We start from the raw sequence: 10053 nt of genomic DNA on the forward strand, positions 1-10053 counted from the left end.
ATGGCTATCTGCGCGGATATGGGTAGGATACATATTTCATATTTATCCAACGGGGCGGACACGGATACCCCACTATTCACATCCATGGATATTCATTTACATCTCTAATTTGAACCATTCAAGTTGACAATAACTCTATTATGTTGAAGCAAAAATCTTTTTGATGAATGTTTTAATGATAACAAACCTCGTGGAATAAATAATAAGTTTTATAAATGGTGTTCTACTGATGATTGCACTTGAGTTTTTGTCATAAGAACAGGAATCACATAAGTGGATAAGATAGAAGCGACCCACATTGATAAGTGCATCATATCTACTCAACAATGAAGAATGAGTATATCATCAGTTGAAACAACAAGATCATATCTCCATGAAGATTCATAGCTCAAGAATCATGATGGAAGAACTTGAAACATGATGGAAGAACTTACATCACAAGCTACACAAGAATGTGCTTGGATTTATGTGACAAAACTCACATTGAGTTTTGTGTTATATGATTTGAAGATCCTCCACGGGTAAACAAGATAAAAGGAAATATGCATACAAGTTAGGAAGATTCTCAGAACCTCCTCAAAGTATCACACTTCCAAAGCTTCTAAGGATAAGAAGTTCAAAGTTCAAAATATTCATATGAATAGAGTTCATAATGTTCATATGAATGGAGTTCATAATGATCATGAACATAAACCAGAATATTTCCAGAAATCTTAAAGGATTACTTCATGGACAAACAAGAATATTTCAAGTCATCGGTTACAAGCAATGATGCAAAGAAATATTCTTTTGGACTTCAAAGAAAGAATCATCTTGTTTGTCAAAACAAATGATCTCTCTTTTATATGCTTCAAGTAGTTTTTGAAGGGAATAAAGGAATAACCTTCATAAGGTTCAAAGTGTTGAAGAACATTAGTATGATTATGAACATCAAATAGTTCAGCACAAAGTACAACCGTCATAAAGGAATGAACCCAGAAGAAACATTCTGAAGTTCATATGTATGAACCCATAAGAAGTTCATAAGGCTGGTCAGAAGGTTGCTCAGAAGGTTCATTAGAGCAAACCCATAAATCAATGTCCACACCAAGAACATGCAAGAACAGATGTGACATGAACATATCTTATGCATACAATGATTTTGACTTTGGATCAAGAAATCATTAAAGGCATATATGGTGATTAAAGGATTAATGGACTTTGATAGTTCTTGGTATTTGTGCGTTCTTGAATGATTGACCAAGACACAAACAAAGTTTAAATCATACCAAGAAACAAGAAATCAAAGGACATAAAGACTTAAGAACTCAGTTAGAGTTCAGAAAGTTAAAAGAGTTCAGAAGGTTGAACAGAGTTCAGAAAGTTGTTCATGATGAACATCAAGAACCAAGCCCAGAAATTCATGAACCAAATGAAGAACATGCAAGGTTCACGTGACTTAAATAAAAGCCCAGTAAAGTACATTGACTAAGATCAATCAAAGAATAAAGGCATTTATTTGATTAAAGTCAAAAAGGGCATCTTCAATGTTCATTCAAGACTATGAACATTTGAAGTACAAAACATTAGGAATATTCCATTAAGAATATCATCCTAGATGTTTTTCATACTGCACTTCATAGATGTTTCACTATTAGGATTTGATTACATCAAATAAGAGTCTTACAAATCATCCTAAGTGAAACAAAAGGAACATTCTGAAGTCCCCTGAGTTCAGAAAGTTCGATCCTGCTCCATGCTTTTTCTAACATGAACAGTACAATGGTTGAAAAGTAAAAAGCAAATCCAAAAGCAAGATCAAGTCTGATTCAACAGAATTTCGACACATAAGGGAGTTGGTACTGTACAAAGCAAACCAAATCCCCTAAAGCATGGGCTTGAAGTGACAGTTCCACTTTATCAATTCTGCACTAGTTCCAAGACAGATTTCAAAGAAGATCTGATCCAGGAACATTCTGAAGTACGTCCAAGAACAATCTTCATAGTACAACCCAGAAATTCATGTGATATTCATATGATGAAACCCAGAAACACATCTGGCCCTTCATCCACATGAACCCAGATGAAGATCATGATGAACACAACAACATTCTGAAGTATTCTCAAGAACACAACAACATTCTGAAGTATTTCAGTTTGCCCAGATTTTCAAGTAAAAGTTAGTGGGGCCCAGGACACATGGCACAAGACCATTGGACACCCTACAACGGCTATATGAGCCCAAAAACTCTATAAATAGAGATCAAAGGCTCAGCATAACATGCACCATTGCAAAGCAACAAGAAAAACAACATGAACATTGTTGTGAAGCTTTAGCAAAAAATTGATCATCACAAAGATTCCAAGAAGTCTTTTTAAGTGTAAATCAATTCTCTTTCTCTTATCTTTTCAAAGATAAGTTCTTCTTCTTCTTCTTCTGTTTGTTTCACAAACATTCAAACTCCAAACATCTTGTAAAGTCTAATCTAGCTTTAGGGGTACTAAAGTGTAGTTTGAGTTGAAGGTGTAAAAGTCTAAGTGGGTAACTTAGCAAGAAGAAAAGAAAGTCTCATCTAGCTTTAGGGGTACTAAAGTGTTAGTTTGAGCAGAAGATGTAAAAGTCTAAGTGGGTAACTTGTTACCAAGAAGAAAAGAAAGTCTCATCTAGCTTTAGGGGTACTAAAGTGTTAGTTTGAGCAGAAGGTGTAAAAGTCTAAGTGGGTAACTTAGCAAGAAGGTGCATGCCTGCTGAGGCTTAGAGAATACAAGGTTGTAACTGTTCAGGTGAACAAAGATTGTAAGGTGCAGGATTTGAGAAGTTATCTCAAACATCATAGTGGAAACTCTCACAAGATTGTGAGGAGTGGACTTACCCACATTGGGGGAACCACTATAAATCTCTGTGTGTTTATTCTCTCTTCCCTATACTCTTTATTTACTGCAAACACAAACACACACATACACATTTATCTTGTTAAAGTGTTTATGCACTCAGACATCAGAACGTTCTGAAGTCTGTTATTAACTTAACCATTCCAAGTTTCAACTTGAGAATTACTTTTTAAGTTACAGGTTAATTTTTAAAGGGTCACAATTCAAACCCCCCCTTCCTTGTGACTATTTTATCCACTTCAATTGGTATCAGAGCCTGGTTCTATGGTTTGAGCACTTAACAGTGTATGAGGAAAAGATCCAGAAGGAAGTGATGTCTAAACCTGCAAATCAAAGTGCGTGTCACATATGCAACAATGTGGGATACTTCAAAACCCAATGCCCTCTGAAGAAGAAGATGCAAAGATGGCAACCAGAGATGATTTTGAAGAAAAAGAAGAAATCAACACATGAGTAAAGAAACACAAGAAGTGAAGAGGTAAGAAATTCTAATCTTTATCTTTTATATAAAGTGTTTAATAATATCTCATATGACTCATGCATTTTATCTTAAAAGTATGAACTTTTAAAATAATAACTTTTCTTGTATAAAGAAAGAAAATGTGAAACTACTAATCCTGAATGATATATATCTTAAAACCATTCAAAAATTGTAGCACTCTCATTTTAAAATATTTGAGAAACATAAGATCCTCAATGAACAAAAATTTGTAAGATTTAGAAAAGTCTGAATTTTTGAAACAAAATGTTATTTTGAAAAGGGAAGTAATATTTTGAAAAAGGACATAACCAACTTTCTAAAGTCTGTTAAACCTTTCAAAAATGTTGGTTTAGGATTCATAACCTATCACAAACAAAAGTGAGAAGGTAATTGAAAAATGTTCATTTTGAAAAAGAATTTAAAATTCTGAACCTGTATGTTTCTTTTTAAAAAGAAACTTGAGAAAAATCCTCATTTCAAAAAGACATTATATCCTAAAATAGAATGAGGTCAAAAGGTTGAGATTGGTAAAATATAGTTTTCTTGTTTCAACAAATCTGATCATCTTAAATCAGAATGTGGTCATAAGAAAGAATCTCTCAAGAAGAGAAACACTAACCTCCAAGGACCCAAAGTAATACGGGTACCAAGAGCTTTACCAACTTGTGATGCAGGAATGTCTTCTAAATTTCTAGGAAAAGCTTGATCATGGACAAATTATGTTCAAGAAATATGTGGAGATCAAAATGATGAAGATTCTGAAACTTCTCAAGATGATGCTGAGTTGTTCTAGAACAATGGAACAATTTAAAATGAGTTCAAGTCAAAGAACCAAAACTTCATTTATTTGCACACCTCTAAGAAGTTATCATCTGTCATCACCTAAACATGAGCCACAACCTATCCTAGAATACACCATGATTCCACAAATCTTAAAGATGTCCCTAAAATCTTCCATAATATGATTAGGCACACTTTACTCCCTAGATATGGAATCTTTGATGTTGATACTGATTTATGTATCATCTCATGACCAAAACAAAACTCAACATCTGCTTCATAATCCTTCAATACATGATTGATTCTTGTTTGGCTGTCAAACAAAAAGTTGTTGAGTTTCCATATGGGATCCATATGACTCCCATCTTTAAGGTTGCACAAGTATCCCTAGAAGGTGAAGAAAGTAAATACACCTTCATGAGATTCACAATCAAAACCTTAGGACAACTTCACATCACCACTTCAAACATGCCAACTCCTCCAACTTCAGGAACATCTGGATCTGTGAAAAGATATGCAGATCAGAAAGTTCAGAAAGCTAGGAAGAAAAGAAGAGTTGAGAAGGTTAAAAACCTATCCAGCATACAGAAGTAAGAAGGAGATGGATCCCCTGAAAGTATGGAAGATGATGAAGCTCATTCTCCTCCAGCCCTGGATATGTTTTAACAAGTTGCTGAGCTTGCAAGAAAAGAAGTTCAGATTGTTGCTGGTGAGAATGAAGAACATCTTCAGAAAGAAGATGAAGTTGTTAAAGAAGAAAATGTACAAGATGAGGTTGTATCTCGAATGGAAGATAATGAGATACCTCAAGAAGCTCATATGGCTGCTTCAATCACAGAAGATGATACTCAGAAGGTTGATGATGTATCTCTTCAGAAGAAAGATGAAATTGTTGTAGAAACTCCAGTAAATGCTGCTGAAGAAGAACATCAGAAGGTTGACACACCTCAGAATGTTGAAGAAAACCCTTCTTACCAAGATCAAAAAGTTGAAGAAAATACTGAGCAAGCTTCTCACAAAGTTGATAAAGACACTCAGGAAGATGCATAAATCTTGGCTTCACAAATAATGAGTCAAGGAAATACGCAAGTACAAAAAGATGAATACATGGAATTTTCATCTGGTTTTGATCTCAACATAGAAGATCTAAACTCATACTTCAACACTGATGTGTTTTAAGATGCTCAGGATACAGTCCAGATTGTTCAAAAAAACATCTGAAACTGAAGATCAGAATGTTCAAGAAACATCTGAAATTGAAGATCAGAATGTTAAGGTGTCTGCAGATCAGTATGTTCAGGAAAATGCTCCTGATGCTGAAGCTACTCAATCCAAAAAATTGAAAGCTTCAAAGTTCATTCCTCTGTTTTCAAGCAAGGTAGAAATCTTATACTTTGAGAAAATTAGTCAGCAAGAGCTATTACTCAAAGAACATTCAATAACTTTGGAAGGTTAGAGAATGTTGGATCAAACATCAAGGACCTTACTGGTCATCTGCATTCATATGATGCAAATAAGAGAATTATTTTTGCATGCTCAAGATTGAAGAAGATGGTCTGATCAAAAGATTTGTCTAAACAATCTCTGCATTCACTTGCTACAATAAGTGAAAGTGTTTGAGTATGTCATTAATGTTGATCATATACCAAGTTCTCAACATATTGTCTTTCAATCTCAACTATATGTTTTTGCAACATATGATTGAAGAACAAGAAGACTTCTCATATTCGATATGAATTGGCTTTCACACTCATATTCAAGCATTTTAAGATGCCTCTGAAATTGTGAAGTGTATGAGAAGGATTGTCAAATCTTTGACATAAAGAATTTGACAACAATGAGGATCCTCCAACAATGGATCAAGACATCCCTGAAGAAACTTCCAAGAAGTTGCAGACACTGCTAAAGAAGCTGTTCAGAAAGTTGATGCAGCTACTAAAAGATGGAACTCAGAAAGATGTTGAAGTTCCTGCATAACAACTTCAGAAGGTTAATGAAATTGAAGAAGCTTCTGAAAAATACCTCAGAAAGCTAACAAAGCTGGAAGCTTTTATTGGAGAAGGATCCTTTAAATCTTCTACTGCTGAAACAATTTCAAAATCTGAAGTGACGTTACTAACATCATGAGTGAACTCCAGTTTGATGAACAAGAAATTGTTCTAGAATCTGATATGGGAAATGATCTTGTGTCATTAAAAGATCAACATATGCATGATGTTGCACTACCACAAAGGAATCTGATGAGGATAAGCTAGCTGGAAATCAAGCTATTTTTGATCTGAATATGGAGGAATTCAGCTCAGACTTCAATACAAGTATCTTTGAGGATTCTCAGATGGAAAATGATGGAACAATTCCTTCAACTCAAGTTCAGAATGTTCAAGAAAACATTCTTCATGAACAAAGCATTCCATCTGTTGATCATATGTCTGCAGATCCATAAACATTTGGATATGTTAAAAGACACTCAGATCAGAAAGATGCAAAGACTAAGAAGAAGAGAAAGCTATTGATGATTAAGATGCTTCAGAAGGTTATGCTTATTGATGCTTGGAGTTCTCCATCCAGATGAAAAAGTATTTCAAAGAAAGAGAAACATGCTCTATTCATTGAATCTCAAAGTAAGAGACATCATCCTATAAGGTACACATTTATTTGCACTATAATAAATATGATGATTGAATGCATCAAATTATATCATGTTTAATATGTGCTTATATCAAATGTTTAACCCTAAATGCAATAATTCTTTTTCACTCTTTGTTCATGCTCCTTTCATGATGGTAATTGATTATTAAAATCATTGCATGATGTCTTATGCTTTAACAAGATACATTCAGGGTGCATTTAAAAAAAATTAGTGTTCTTAGAATTAAACAAGGGGTTGGTTCTGTTATGTATAAATTCATGCATAATATTCTCTCATTATTTGCCCCAAATTCCTTCTTAATTATCATGTTAAATGTTAAATGTGTTACATCATTTTGTGAATACTTATCTTTTCACACTTGAAATAAATGATTCTGATGCATTTCTATCTGAGTTATTAACATGAGTTGCAAACTAAATCATCATTATTGTTAAATAATTGATAGGAAGATTTATGTTTGATCATAAATGTTGAATCATGATTGTTCATTGATTTGAAACATAAAAAATGTCTTAATTTGTCAAACTTCAGAATAATCTGAAACGTGAAGATATTCACTTGATTTTGATGTAGTTTATGAAAATATCATTCCTCAAACATGATTTTAAATGAATCTTATGTTTGAATTAGCATTAGAAGATTTTTTATATACTTGATCTTCATGTTGATGTTGTGTGTGATCTTGTTATAATCTTCAAAAATTGCTCTAAGGTTTGCATTTTTTGTTCTTAAACATATATTGGCCTTGCTTTGAGCATACAAATTTGTTTTAAGCATTGTTGAATAATTATCTTACTTTAATTGCAAAAATTGAAGACAAAGATAGAGTTGTAAACATCAATGGCATATCAATATGTGTTTGTGCATAAATTTGTTGCATAAGACTATCTTGCAATTTGACCTTACGTGTTTAACATATTTTTGAAGCATGTAAACTTGAAGTCACACACACACACACCTACATATGTGTGTTTTCCACAAAATTGTGAACATATGTGTTTTCCACAAATTGTGTCAAAAATTGTTGCTTGTAATTGTTTTCTTTTAAAGAAACTATCTTGCATCAAATGATACTTTGAAGCATTTCATCTTTTGAAAAAATTCAACAATATTTTCCAACATGAGAATATTGTAAAGAGAGAAAGATCTTTTCTAAACTCTGATTTCACCGCTTCCACAAATACTTCACTTTCTCTCAATTTCAAAAAATTGCTGAATAAGATCAATTGATCTTTTCTCTTTTAAAAACTCAATTTAGATTAGATAATCATTTTCTAAATTATGAGCATGACTTTGTCAAAATGAAAAACTTATCTGCTATGACAATAAGTAAAAGAAAATAATTATTTTCTTAGAAAATCAAAATATTTGAAATGTAATAGGATATTCATCTCTAAAACTTAGGGGGAGTTTTCTATACTTGAAAATATCAATCTTTTCGAAAACATTGAAACCAAGGACAAAAACATTTTCTTAAATCTTGAGAAAAATTTCTCATATTTTGAATATGTTGAAATGGTTGCATATGTTATCATTTTTCATGTTTTGTTTATACAACTGATTGAAATAATGATTGATCATGATACCTGCAATGTGTTTTAATTAAACCATGAGTTTGATATATGAATGCACTTGTGAATTACATACAATGTCCTGTGATTCTTACCTTCCAAAATTATGTCACTTTTCCTTCATATCACCCCTACTACTTTTTGATAGATGACAAAAGGGGGAGAGATATATATGATGGGAGAAAAACCTAGGATGGGGAGACATACGTATTATGGGAGAGAGAAATCTAAAATGGATTTAATTAATGATGAATGTTATGAATTAACCTTTTCCATATGTTGAGGGGGAGTTTAATCAGTTTGATAAGAATTAAACTCTTGCATGTGTTTAGGGGGAGTTTAATTGCATATCCATGAACATTCTTACATTTATTATTATATCCATCATAAAACTTAATATTTATTCAAAAGGTTTGTCATCATCAAAAAAGGGGAGATTGTTGAAGCAAATTTTTTTTTGATGAATGTTTTAATGATAACAAACCTCGTGGAATAAATAATAAGTTTTATAAATGGTGTTCTACTGATGATTGCACTTGAGTTTTTGTGATAAGAACATGAATCACATAAGTGGATAAGATAGAAGCCACCTACATTGATAAGTGCATCATATCTACTCAACAATGAAGAATGAGTATATCATCAGTTGAAACAACAAGATCATATCTCCATGAAGATTCATAGCTCAAGAATCATGATGGAAGAACTTGAAACATGATGGAAGAACTTACATCACAAGCTACACAAGAATGTGCTTGAATTTATGTGACAAAACTCACATTGAGTTTTGTGTTATATGATTTGAAGATCCTCCACGGGTAAACAAGATAAAAGGAAATATGCATACAAGTTAGGAAGATTCTCAGAACCTCCTCAAAGTATCACACTTCCAAAGCTTCTAAGGATAAGAAGTTCAAAGTTCAAAATATTCATATGAATAGAGTTCATAATGTTCATATGAATGGAGTTCATAATGATCATGAACATAAACCAGAATATTTCCAGAAATCTTAAAGGATTACTTCATGGACAAACAAGAATATTTCAAGTCATCGGTTACAAGCAATGATGCAAAGAAATATTCTTTTGGACTTCAAAGAAAGAATCATCTTGTTTGTCAAAACAAATGATCTCTCTTTTATATGCTTCAAGTAGTTTTTGAAGGGAATAAAGGAATAACCTTCATAAGGTTCAAAGTGTTGAAGAACATTAGTATGATTATGAACATCAAATAGTTCAGCACAAAGTACAACCGTCATAAAGGAATGAACCCAGAAGAAACATTCTGAAGTTCATATGTATGAACCCATAAGAAGTTCATAAGGCTGGTCAGAAGGTTGCTCAGAAGGTTCATTAGAGCAAACCCATAAATCAATGTCCACACCAAGAACATGCAAGAACAGATGTGACATGAACATATCTTATGCATACAATGATTTTGACTTTGGATCAAGAAATCATTAAAGGCATATATGGTGATTAAAGGATTAATGGACTTTGATAGTTCTTGGTATTTGTGCGTTCTTGAATGATTGACCAAGACACAAACAAAGTTTAAATCATACCAAGAAACAAGAAATCAAAGGACATAAAGACTTAAGAACTCAGTTAGAGTTCAGAAAGTTAAAAGAGTTCAGAAGGTTGAACAGAGTTCAGAAAGTTGTTCATGATGAACATCAAGAACCAAGCCCAGAAATTCA

Source organism: Medicago sativa, chromosome 6 (assembly GCF_051527215.1).
Source record: "Medicago sativa cultivar Bolivia chromosome 6, Bolivia_mono, whole genome shotgun sequence".
Taxonomy (NCBI): domain Eukaryota; kingdom Viridiplantae; phylum Streptophyta; class Magnoliopsida; order Fabales; family Fabaceae; genus Medicago; species Medicago sativa.